This window comes from Siniperca chuatsi, linkage group LG14, assembly GCF_020085105.1.
Source record: "Siniperca chuatsi isolate FFG_IHB_CAS linkage group LG14, ASM2008510v1, whole genome shotgun sequence".
Lineage (NCBI taxonomy): Eukaryota > Metazoa > Chordata > Actinopteri > Centrarchiformes > Sinipercidae > Siniperca > Siniperca chuatsi.
The window spans coordinates 13,819,839-13,833,790 of NC_058055.1; positions in this window are offsets into that span (position 1 = coordinate 13,819,839).

Below are 13,952 nucleotides of genomic sequence, written 5' to 3' on the forward strand. Positions count from 1 at the left end.
TCACTGGTTCTCCCCATGCCAATCACTCCACATCTGTCTCCGGATGTCTGTCAATCCGTCACTGTCTTTTTCCCTCTTATTTTCAGATGGTGTCTCTTCCCCTGTAAATCCTGCAGTGGGTCATTGTCTACCCCTATAATGTCCCATCTCAGTACTACAAACAGACATGAGCGAACAAATACATGGGCACCTATTTGTAATAGTCTGCCACTGTTTCAACAAAAGTATGTTATCACATTGTTAAAATTGCATGAGCTGAAGGGTTTCAGCTGAAAACTGTGTGGAAAAAACTATTATCTCTAAAATACAGGCAATTTGTTAAATGGTGTTAAAAAGAGTTGAATAACAGGTATTTTTAAAAATGCTTTCAGTGTAACCGTAATGCCTTGGTTCTCTCTACAGTAGAAGGAGAAAAATTACAAGTACATTACATGTACAAGGCATTTGAAAATCAGCTTTGATGAAAAGACGTTTGCACATTGACCCTAAACCACAAATGTGTTTAAATGGACAATGTTTCAATCCCAGTCAGATCTTCATCAAAACACTTAAAAATACACACCCAAATATGCCAATAGGCTGATTGACTATGATGGCAGGTATGGTTAACCATCTAACCCAGTCGGGTGATAAACATCTCAAAACAATTAGCAATTCAAGAAGTACACAATGAAAACCCCATTAAAAATACATCAATCCCAGACTGGGAGTGCGGAGACAATACTACATTAAGTATATAAAAAAATATCTCAAACAGTTGCATGAAAGGAGCATTAAAACTATATTTCACAAAAAATCCACTCATATGCACAATTTCTATCTACTGTCAACTATGCAAAGGTGAAATGCCCTAAAAATCAAAAGCACCATGTTGGTAATCACCATCCCAGACTAATGGAATATCTTATCCATCTCGTGCATTCTGTCATTGGCCACTTGAAATTCCTGTTCAGCTTACAGAGAAGGGAACAGCCAATGTGGTGGAGGTGGAGCCATGATTTAGTACAAAAATCTTCTCTTTATCTGTTTGGGATGTGACCATGCTGCCTCAGTGAAATTCTTATTAAACACTTATTTTTAACTTATGTACATAAATCAAGTGACGTAATTTATTTTCCCAGTCCAACCCTGGAGAGGAGTCTGAAAATAGTTTGACCACTGTTGAGGCTAGGCAGTTGTAGTTCAGTGGCCTTTAGATGCTTGCTTCTGTGTACTCAGCAGCAACCAAACTGAGCGGGAGAAGCTGGCACAATTTCTTGAAAATAGTCATCCACTCTTTCTAAAATAGTTGATGAGGAATAGGGTGATCATTGAGCTTTAATAGATGCAGGCTCCATAGGGTTGAACAGGCTCATCTTAATTGTCTAAGAATATATATGCAAAATTTCAGTGCACTCATTTTCAAAGATAAGCAGCTATGCCTGCAGAGCCCTGTCAGAGGGAGAAGCCTGTGTAAATGGAACTCTTCATGTGCTAATTATTTGTGATTGCTGCCAAAAGTGATTGGCTTGTATACATGTGTCAAAGTGGGCACCAACACACACATAAGCATAGGGAGCTGGAAAGAGGGAGTGTTGGCTGATGGTGGCACTTTCTCCTTTGTGAGCAATGGAGTCTGATGGATGTGAGAAAGAGATGAATTTTCATTTATTTCCCGCTATGGGTTTGGAGGGCTAATGTGTGTGTGTGTGTGTGTGTGTGTGTGCCTATGAGGTGGGGCTTATTGGTGAGTGGTGGAGAACTGAAAAGCTGAAGGCATTCATTAGCTTCCCAGTGAGTCACAGCCAGAATAACAAAAGGTTGAGGCATCTAAGAAAGGACATTGGTTGGTTGCTAGCATTATGTTCCTCCACAGTTGCACCAAACGGATGTGAGCATTAGCAATGGTTGTGATTGTGGTTGTTCATCAGTCATAGGGGATAAAGAGGTGTATAGGAGACAGAGAGAGACTGAGAGGGCAATCATTGGATGATCTGTTGCTTGTGTGTGTGTTTCAGATAGTGAACTGTTCATGTTTCTGCGCAATTAGATTTTATCAACAGCCACTCACTTCCAGGTCCATCATACTTAATTGTGCTTTATTGGAAACACACAAATAGAGAGGCAATAATAACTGTAAACAGCGTTAGCAGCTACTATCATCAACGTTTAAGGCATTTAAGGCTATCCAGGCCATTTATAACCCCATTTATAAACAACTCAAGGGCCCTTCTTACAATAAAGATTGGCCTTTGTGGATGAGTGATTTTAGAAATTGTACCCATATCCCCTAACTGCACTAGAGTGTGTGAACATACAAGTGTTAAAAGCACCTTAATGCCAGTTCAGTCTACCCAGCTTCAGAAATTTAAAATGTTCTCATTTTTTCCCTCATGATCTGCAGTGGGCTGAAACCTACCCTGTTCTCTCAGTTTCAGTCTAGCATCACCCCATAACAGCTGGTATACATGACCTAGAGCATGGCTACCTTCGATTTGACACTCAAGAAAAGTCTCTTGTGCACAGATACAGTATGTCACAGGAAATTTAGAGTATTAGAACATTAGAAAAACAGCAGTCATTTGATTTCAAGGCTTTGATTTAAATGTCAACCTTTTCCCCATTGAAGTTTTGACTATTAATTTCAAATAACTAAATTTGATATATTGTGCAATTTCAGATCCAGACTACACCTGAACCATTCTTTTAACATAACTTTTAGACAGGGTTTGGAGAGACTTCCTTTACACAGAAATAGAAACTTGGCAGAGCAGACAGGGTGTGTTGTCTTTGCCTCTCTCTGCCTAGTGGAGAGTCACTAACTGCAAATGTCGCAGCTCTCTCACGAGAACCATTTAATTGACTTGCATTGGAAGGCACCTTTGCAGTGTCTGTCTAAAAGGGCAAGAAGAAGTGTGCCATACGTGTGTGTATTTGTGTCTGTGGAATGTGTTAAAACCAATGCACTAGCAAAAGAATGAGAGAAAAGGTTACTCATTAATGCCATGACTCTTTCTCGGATTAAGTAGCAAGTGCTATTTTAACACTCCTTACTTACTAAGTGTGTGTGTTTGTTTCCATGTACATGCACACACTCTGTGTTGATGGCAGTGTGTGGTTTGTACTGGTTTTTTTTTTTTTTTTTTTTTTTTTTTGCTTTAAAGGTATGCTCTCTAAGATCAATGTTTGTTTGTTTGCCTGGTGAATTATTAATTATTTGCTAGGCAAGTGAGGCATTCTTCTTTGAAGCTATCCAACCTTGCAGATTCCCTCTAATGATATAAGCAGAGACTAAACCCTTCAAAGACCCTTAGAGTCTTGATATTTTACATATATGGTTATAACCCAATCAAGCTTGAACATTCTGTGGTGTGGTGTTATAAGATTATAGATTTTAAAACTGAGAAAGATGAACATCTCCTTGAAGAGAAAGTCTGTGCTTAGAGTCTTCAGACAGCATATCCAGCTAACCCTTACTTGAATAATAGAAGAGTAGTGCTTGGATGAAGTCAGCTCAACGCATAGCTTTTCTTTAGGAGTCAATATCTCTTTCTATTCTTGCTTTCAAAGTAAGGATAAGTATCACACTGAAAAGGCATTGCTTTTGTCTCTCAAGGATACTCTGCATTTGTGCACCAGCATTAAGAGGTTGAAAGAGTAAATATGACCGGAAGGTGTGTGTAGACCAATATTGAAATACAGGATCCAAACCAAGATGAGAGAGAAAGGTTGTGGTGAATGTAATGATATAAAAATATAGTAAAACAACTGTAGCTGTGTTATTAGCTATTTGGCAGCTATTAAAGTCTTCAGGTCACTCTTGTTTGGCATGTGAATGAAGCAAGAGGGACATCTGATGGTAGACTGAGCAGCATATTATCCTATCCAAACGCACAGCTTGGATGGAGAGAGGTCCCACCATGCAGACCTGTGCTAGACAAGAGACAACAGAAGGTGGATAGGTTGAAGTGAGGACAAAATGAGGTCCTAACATCGTAGGCAGTAGGGCAGGAAATCGAGAGGACAACAAGCTCATGGGATGTGACTGTTTGTGTGTCAGTGTGTGTGTGTGTGTGTGTGTGTGTGTGTGTGTGTGTGTGTGTGTGTGTGTGTGTATTTGTGGATGCATACATATGATCTGCGATAACACACTCTGTCTACCATCTGGGCACTGAGCAGCTCCAAGCCTGCCCACCATGGCACCGGGGGGGCACTGTGGTCCTTCACCCAGACAGAGGGCTTGTAGGCTGGGGAGCCATCTGTAAGAGGTGACCTGTGGAATTGTGGTTCAGACATTCACAGTGTGATTGCGGAAAACAGAAGGAAACTCTCAATGGTTTCTTCCTATACCAACCCGCATACATGCACATATGCTAAAACAAACTGTGTGAACTCAAACACGAAGACATACACACATGTGCATGCACACACACATGCATCCATGTCTGTCATCTTGCAACTGAGAAAGATGGCACAGTGAGAGAATTTATTTGCCTTGATTTTCCTGATTCTGTCCTGAAAAAGTGTTTGCCCCCTTCCTGATTTCTTATTTTGTTTGCATGTTTGTCACACTTGAATATTTCAGAATGCAGTTTTTAAATGGAGGTTGTTATTATTCAGGGAAAAGAAAATCCAAATCTACATTGCCCAGTGTGAAAAAGTGATTGCCCCCTAAACCTAATAACTGGTTGGGCCACCCTTAGCAGCAACAACTGCAATCAAGCGTTTGCGATAACTTTCAATGAGTCTTTTACAGCGCTGTGGAGGAATTTTGGCCCACTCATCTTTGCAGAATTGTTGTAATTCAGCCATATTAGAGGGTGTGTGGTGTGGTGTGTTTTGGATCATTGTCCTGCTGCAGAACCCAAGTTTGCTTCAGTTTGAGGTCACGAACAGATGGCCGGACATTCTCCTTCAGGAGTTTTTGGTAGACAGCAGAATTCACGGTTCCATTTATCACAGCAAGTCTTCCAGGTCCTGAAGCAGCAAAACAGCCCCAGACCAGATGTAATGGGACACACACCTTCTGAAAAGTAGAGTATTTTCCCAGAAGTCTTGGGGATCATCAAGACTTTTGGGAAAATACTCAAAAATTTTACTTTTACTCAGTTCATGCTCGAAAACCCTCTAATATGGCTGAATTACAACAATTCTGCAAAGTTGAGTGGGCCAAAATTCCTCCACAGCGCTGTAAAAGACTCATTGAAAGTTATCGCAAACGCTTGATTGCAGTTGTTGCTGCTAAGGGTGGCCCAACCACTTATTAGGTTTAGGGGGCAATTACTATTTCACACTGGGCCATGTAGGTTTGGATTTTGTTTTCCCTTAATAATAACAACCTTCATTTAAAAACTGCATTTTGTGTTTACTTGTGTTATCTTTGACTAATATTTAAATTTGTTTGATGATCTGAAACATTTAAGTGTGACAAACATGCAAAAAAAAAAAATGAAATCAGGAAGGGGGCACTTTTTCACACCCCTGTATGTGTGTGTGTGTGTGTTTGTTTCACACACACAGACAGCTTGAAAGGCACATTATCTAACAGTGTGACTATGCAGTCGAATATCTATGACTTACTCTTTACTATACAATCGAATATTTGTGCACCACATGCTGCTGCCAGAAAGTTTGTGACAAAACTGCAAAACCTTTATTAATTTGCCATCAAACATACATTATTAGCAACTGCAATGTGATTAATGAATTTTTAATTGTAATCCCTTACACTACTCATTACTGAAAAAATCACATTACTATTACACAAAGCCAGCAGGAATATTTACAAACATAAACAGTGTCACAAATATATGGAATGGAAAAAGCAACGGACCCAGTATAAAACCCAGTGGAATCTCAATATCATATACAGAGAGGGGAATGTTGTTTGTTCCTCAATATGATGCAGAATTTACCATGTTAAAATCCTTGACAAGGTAAGTTAACATTAATTTAATCTTTTTTGTTCATTTGTGGCTTTGATTTTATCATGTACTTTGTATAGCAGAAGTTTTCTAACCGTGTTCCTTGTGTCAGTGCAAATCTTCTTTATCCTTCAAACATCTACACCACCACATCCTGCATTAGCGCTATCACATTTTGTACAAAGCATGTTACAGTTGAGCAAGGCTGCAGGAAGCATGTAACAATGACTATGACTATGATGGCTACACAAGTGTGTCATTATGCCTGTAGCCATTACATGCAAGTCATGATTTCATATGAGCAAAATGCCAACAAAATTATCAATTGCGGTCAGGGGGAAAGAGAGAGTCTTGATGACTTAAATACGATAATTTATGAGCCTATTCATTCAGATGATACGGTTATTTGAGTAGCAATAATGAGTGTAATTATCATTGTCAATGAAAAGGATTTTATCTTAAATTTATGTAAATGAATCATTTGGTTGTGAAAGAAGCTAAATGGTCTTTTCAATGGACCCCCACCCTCACTGACACAAAATTATTGTTTACCAGCTATAAGGTTTATAGATGAATACAGCCCTCGATCAGCAAATGATGGTCTAAGCCTTGTCACTAAATTGCAAGATGAGAGAGGATAAGGAAAGGCTGAGGGCTGAATATCCTTTTTGGTCTCTGAACAAGTGGCCATTTTGAATTTGTTTGTATGTATATGTGTGTAAGTGAGAGAGAGAGTGAGAGAGAGAGAGAGAGAGAGAGAGAGAGAGAGAGAGAGAGAGAGAAGGGATGGGATTCTTCTGTGTCTCTTTCCATTTGGCCAGATTCATTCCCCATTGAAAATGAATCATCCGCCATGTTTCATAATGTAATGAGACCACCCCTCAAATAAAAGACCATGGTTGGCATTTTATCCTTCACTGTCAGAAAATAATCAGCGCACAAATACACCTCTTGGAGGAAAATCTTGCAGTCTGTTTTATACCCCTACTACCTACCCCAAACTGACCAAAATGTTAAGTTTAAATGATGGTATAATCACAATGCAATTCTGATAAAATTTGTGTGCTACCTTCTACCTTTTTGTGCTGCCAACTCCCACTTCTTCCCTGGAAACAGAATACACAAAAGCCAAAGACGTGCATAGAGCAACCGTTAGGAGTCATTAGTACTATGACAAGGATATGATGCCTCACTGACTGAACAGGTCTTGGTGGCAGTGGGTGGCTGCTTTTTACTGTGCGCCACCAAGCCCCTAAATCAGTGTGCTCATTGACTTAACTCTATCTTTGGTTCAGGCAAATTTACAAATTAAACTATTAGAATTTACATTGTATTCTTATGATGGATGTGCATCTGGGGCCTGTTATGTGTGTGAAAGCATACTTATTTGGTTTTCAGTATGAAAATATGCAGCCTGGATTATATCAATATGTCAGAGAAAACATTCAAATTAGACATATCTGCACAATGTTCACAAGGAAAGTACTGGAGATACATGGAAACTGTACCAATGTTTGTAGTTTTAGTATTAACCCCCTATGCTTGTCTTAACTCCAGACACAACCTTCATACAAACAGATGTGTTTCTGTGCTAAAATTAATTGAACTCCACCACAGAAGGTAAGAAACTGAGCAACTTTTATTTATGCCTTTGGTCAGTTTACTTTGTATTACTTACACAGGTTGTAGCACTCTCATTTGAAATGGGTAAATAGACCACTAGGGGAAGTGAAGCACACATGCTCTTATTCCGCAACTGCCTTTTCTATATTCATAAAGATGCACACCTTCACACCTGGGATCTGTAGTCTTCAGGATGTGCACTGAGCAGCTGGAGGTGATGTTCTCAAAGCCATCTAAATGGTACAGTAGCTGTTAAAGTGTTAGTCACTCAGACAAGTTATCTGTACCAACAACCTTAAGGAAACAATCAGCCTTCTCTAAGTTTGAGAATCCTACACCACTATCATTAGTATACATGCATAAATAGCACAGTGCTGTATAGTATAGTCCAGACAAATATAATGCATTATGCCATATTGCGCTGGCCAAATGCTTGCTTAACTTATTTAACCTCCAACTATATTAGCACTGAGTAGATTCTAAAATGTGTGGTAAAGCTTGTCCTGCATTGTTTTAAACTTTGGTGCAAAAGATAGTAGCTAAGCTACTACATTACTACACTACAGAACTGCTGTTGTTCTGAAACTCCTGGCACAGTGGCTCTCTCTGCGGTTAGCAAAGAGAAATGTAGTAAAAGAAGGGTAAAAGGAAAGTGAGGGACTGTTACTGTTATCAGTGTTAATGGTTTTAGTAACAACAATACGTTACTGCTGGTCATCCATTTATGACAGAGACAGAGCTAACAGACACTGCTGATTAGTTGTTAACTTTACCTCCCTGACTGTGTTGAGAGCTCATTGATTTGATGTTAGCTAAGTTACTTAGTACTCAAAACATCCATGGAAATGTTTTAAACCACCCCTGCAGTATTACCCAGTTCTCAGCATATTTCAAACTTATTTAAGTTTATAAATATGTTGAGAAAGAACTGCAACACACAGTTGCTTTTACTGGTCCATTAGTCTTATATTTAATGTCAACAACATTCTATTGTGCAATGTACGGGTAATAAAATGTAATGTAAAGTTTGTGGATTTTTAAACAATGTGGGATTCTCATGAACACGTTTTTCATTTGCTGTTTATTTTTTTCCTACAGTATGCTTTTCACAAATTCAGTATAAAAGACATTGTGTTTACATAAGTCTGTATTTAAATTTAAAGTGCTCCCTGCACTCACACACACACAAACACATGCCACCATCAACCCTGCCCCCTGACCTAGATGCTACAATTGAGCACATAAGTAATTATTAGTGTAACTCAGAATAACAGTGTAAATCTCTACTGCAGAGACAACATTACATTCATAGATATTCATGAGGTACTCTGGCTAGATAAGAGGATCAGACCACGGCCAAAGCTATTCTCATTATGCCCTCATTTCAAGGTTTGGGAGTACAAAATTTGCCACATGCACCAGCAATATTACTCGATTTGGTCCCTATATTCTAATTCATGAAAGTCCTAAAGCTTGACCAACCATGTGTTTCACATGTTTTTGTCGTGCCATTAAATTACAAATCAAGAAGTGAAGTGTCATCAAAGAAGTGTTGGCATTAAATTTTACAAGCCAAATGTCATATATATCCATCCATTTATATATAAATACCACAATTTATATATAAATGGATGCATCCCTCAAGACTGTGCCTCTTCTACCAGTGCAACAAACATGCATACACAAATGTGCTCACCTCCTGCTTCTATAAACTGTAAACATAAAAGGGGTGTGTGAATGAAAGCTGGTGAGCCAGAAGGGGTTAATAAATATTCAACAGGGCATTTAGGCTCTTTTAACCAGTGGGATGGTTCAGCTTCTTTGCGCCCTATGTGCCTGTCAGTATTGCTCTCTTTTTGTGTGTAAATGTGTGTAAATACACAGGTGTTTGTGCATGTGTGATCATGCATCTGCGTTTAGTGTACCCAACTGGAGTACTAATTATGTGAAAATGCTGCTCTTCACGTTGAGCATAAGATGTGTGATCTTGGATCCCCCTACTCCTCCTGAACAACACTTCAGAGGCCAAGATTGTATGATAACATCTCTTACCGGTAACCATTATTCAAGACTTTGTCCTTCCCTTTTAAAGCCCCTGTATTATAGCATATGAATATTATCATCATGTCTCTCCTTCACCTCTGCCATTTCAACAGCCCCTTCACTGTGTGTATGTGCAAGCGTTTGTAAAACAGTCCTGAATGAAGGATACAACTATGCAGGGGTTTAAACCAGACACATTATCATTCCCAGACTGTTGCTAGAGGGTGGAATATTACAGTCACCTTCCACACTTCCAGGACAAGAGAAGGGAGTGACATTAAGGAGGTAGAAGTATCTATCTATCTATCTATCTATCTATCTATCTATCTATCTATCTATCTATCTATCTATCTATCTATCTATCTATCTATCTATCTATCTATCTATCTATCTATCTATCTATCTATCTATCTATCTATCTATCTATCTATCTATCTATCTATCTATCACTATATGAGTATCTGCTTCATATTTCTCTCGCTGTGCCACATGGCAAGCAAACTACACACCCTACTCTCAACCCAACAACCCCCCTCCAAAAACACACTGGACCAACACAGTCACATTATTTTTCTTTTGTAATACTAACTACATAAATAACCTTCATGAAATTTAATTAGTGCAGACTTGTAGTACAGTAACAATAATGAGTTTGCTGACAGCAACAGGGAAAGGGATTGTGGAGAGAAAAAAACATCAGGCTATCAGCAATAAATATATCATTATTTGCAGATTCTCCACATGAACCTATTTACTGAAGTTTGGTTTTCTTAAAATGTGTATGGCACCATAACAATGAGACAAATAGCAAAGGAAAAAAAGGAAGGAAGGAAGATTGTTAAAAAACAAATCAAGTAATATTACTTTCATTCCATAATGTCTGCTTTTCCAGTCAAACATACGTTTTTGTGAGTAGCAATTACTTATCAATTAGCGTAGATTATTCATAGTAAGTACACGACCAATATCCATCAGAAAATTAACAAATAGGTTTTATATATAACATATATATCTATAAGATATATGTTTTACACATGAATCTATCATATTGGTCATACTGTATGTTACAATAACATACAGCGTGCTGCTTTGATACATTCATGATCATCACATTCAAATAGATGTCACCTTTTTGCTGTCCTTTCAACACTCCACTCAATATAGCTGAGACAACATGGATCCTGAGCATGCCTACAGTACTAACCACAGTTTCAGGCTTAATCCCTGTTACCAGCAGATTTGACTTAGTTACTGAAATCTCTGGCTTTAAACTGTACTTGCAGAGATGTGGAAATACAAAGGGCACATCATCTAATCCCATTTTACACCCACACTGAAATCATTTTAACAGCAGATTCACATTTACATGAATTGTTTTGTTGTGAATACAAGAGTGTCATTTGAGGAGGAATAAAATAATAAAAGTTGCTTTTAAAACATTTTAAGAGATGGTAGGTGTCAACACAACCCCAGGGAATTGACTCCATGCTTTTTGCATTTCCTAACTTGCCAGTTTGCTCTTTACAATACACAATTTTAAAGAAAAGTGTTCTTAAGCAACACATTGATTTCCCTGCTCCTGATATACTTCTGCTATAAAACTTTTAGTATCAGTCATATTGTATACAACTATAACAAACATTTTGAAACATTTATTCGTGCTGAAGTGTTGATCTTGTAAAATATTCAAAATCCATAACTTTGAAAATCTGCCAGGAGAACGTCAACCTGTACATCTGCTCTCAGTCTACGTGCGTTTATTGGGGAACCTTTTATGTAAAACTGACATTCACACAGGCAGTTTATTGGCCTGTTAGACTTTAGCATTCTCTCTCTGAGTGTACAAACTGTTACATGATAATAACTGCTAAATTTGTAATTTTAATTGTAATAGAGAGACACTTTCCAGTTAGCTGTGTCTTGCAAGTGCCTTATAGGGACTGAGTACCTCCGCAAATAATTTTGAGTGCAAATGGAAAACTAAAATAAGGTTGGTTGGTTTCCCCATCAAATTGTGGTTAATAAGAAGTACTTTTAATGCATCCCATACTATATGCACATTTGTCACCTGCTTGCAAATGTTCACAAAACCACCTCTTTTACTTTGACATATCATTCTTTATCTATGATAAATATGTATGAAAATGCATGATCTGTTTTCTAAAGCTTCCTGTCTGCTCCTCTCTCTCCCCCTGGCCTGCTTGTTTTGTCTTTGGCACGCTAGAGAAGGTGCCAAGATTTATGCCACATGTTTTGTTTAATTTCCTAATCTGTAACATCAAGTTGAAAATATATGGCGAAGGCACTCTTTCATCTTTAGGTCTATTACACAGTGAAAGAGGATAAAAAGGCTCACTGGGTAACTGCTCCATTGTAGTCAACACCTACTGTATGTTTATAAAAGCTTTCATGGTAAAAATTAAAGGATTTTAAATGCATCAACATCGATAAATACTGTAGGCACATACTATACAGTACCTGTAGCGTAATCAGGTCAATTGTGTTTCAAGTTGTACAGAAGGTCAGTGAGTGAATCAAAACGCAAGTGTCCCTGTCTAGGGGTGTCCAAGATACAGCATTAGATCAGCTCATTTTCCCCAAGTCCCAAGCAGACACAGAGACAGATTGCTAGAGTATAACTACTACTGTGATTATCCACAGTGGTAGTGAAACAAAACATGGTGTTGGGAATAACTTCAGAGTGGGTCAGGCCAACACAACAAATAAAACAAATCTAACTAGGAAGGTAACAAAAATAAGTATAACAACTATGAACTAAATAAAAGAAACCAAATTTCAATAACTCATCCCCCTAACTTAAAGTGGTTATAATCAATATTTGTATATTAACAAAGGGTCACATACTTGTATGTGCAAAGGGTCACTCATAGTGATCCACAGAAATGTATCACCCAACTCTGCAGTTCCGTCAGCTCTGTGGTGCTTTATAGTGTCTTTTAACACATTGGTTTGGTTTCATGGGACATCACAACTTTATTGCATGTCTGCAAAAGGTAGTAACTTACGGAAAACATTTCATTCATGCTTCAAAACATAGTTATTGTGTCAGTAAATGGGCCAGTGCCACCAAAATGAAAAGTTGTTTTGTCATTGTTTGAGCCGTACTGGTCAAAATGTTTAGATGTTTTTTCACCATGGCAGTCAACCCTGGAAATGTTTCTCATGAACAAATCTCTGTATTGTCCTACTTTTTGTTAAATGTACTGTAAACAAATTGATATCGATGCCAAAAAAAACCCTGCAGTAGTTCAGTAAAAAACAACAAATTGTACCTGCTCACAGTATGTAACACTACTAAGTTTTCATTTTTCACCTGGCAGGTAATTTGCCAATTTAGCAGCCATCACAAACATTCCATGTCACAGATATTTATGGAATATACATGTATATCTGACAGATTTTGATAACTGAATGGATCATTTTGCATGTGATGGCTCAAATGATGAAAGATGTTTAGAAGTTGAAGAGTATGACAATTTCACTAAGAATCAAATCATCAGTTTTGTTCAGCAAGCCACGTGCAAGTGGTTATTGTGCAAATTGTAGACAATTGTACTTACTCTTTTACACAAGTGCCAAAACACTTGCAATTTACTTGAATGAATGAGAAATTAAAATCTATTGTGAACGGCAGACTAATTGTTCAAAGATTTGAACTTACTGTTCAAGAATTGAGCCAAAGCGAATGAGAAAAACTGTAAATAAATAGGAGAAAACAAGATGAACAGCATTTTAATGTCTTCAAATAACCATATAATAAAAATACAACAACGCAATTGAGATACTTATGTGAAGTAAGTATTTAGCTTTTTTTTTTTGCCTTTTCCTTAAAAAAAATTCAAACAGGGCCTTTAAAACAATTTCATAGAAACACCATGCTAAAATTACAAAACCATGCATAGACCTACTGTTACATTAGTAATTTCAACATTTTAATGAGTATCTTCAAATAACCATAATGGAAATGCAACAATACAATTGAGATACTTATGTGAAACATTAAGTTTAAGTTTTAAGTGTTTTAGGCAATTTATTTATTTATTTAAAATATGTATTTATTTAATATTATTTAAAATATCATATACATGAGACCAGGTAAAATAGTTAGGAATAGCTAGCTAGAGCTTACATTGGTGTGGTAATATTTTCTAAGTAGGCTAGCTAAAGCTATGCTAGCTCTTCTCCACTTAATTCCAGCAAGTTAGCTGACAACATATTTGAGAGAAATTATAGCCTATTTGATCAAGTTTAGAAAATTGATTCTCTCAAGACAGCACTTTCTGCGTGATACTCAAAAACATTTACTCAAAATGACAGTGTCCCATTTTCAGTTAAATTCAATTTTATTTATATAGCACCAAA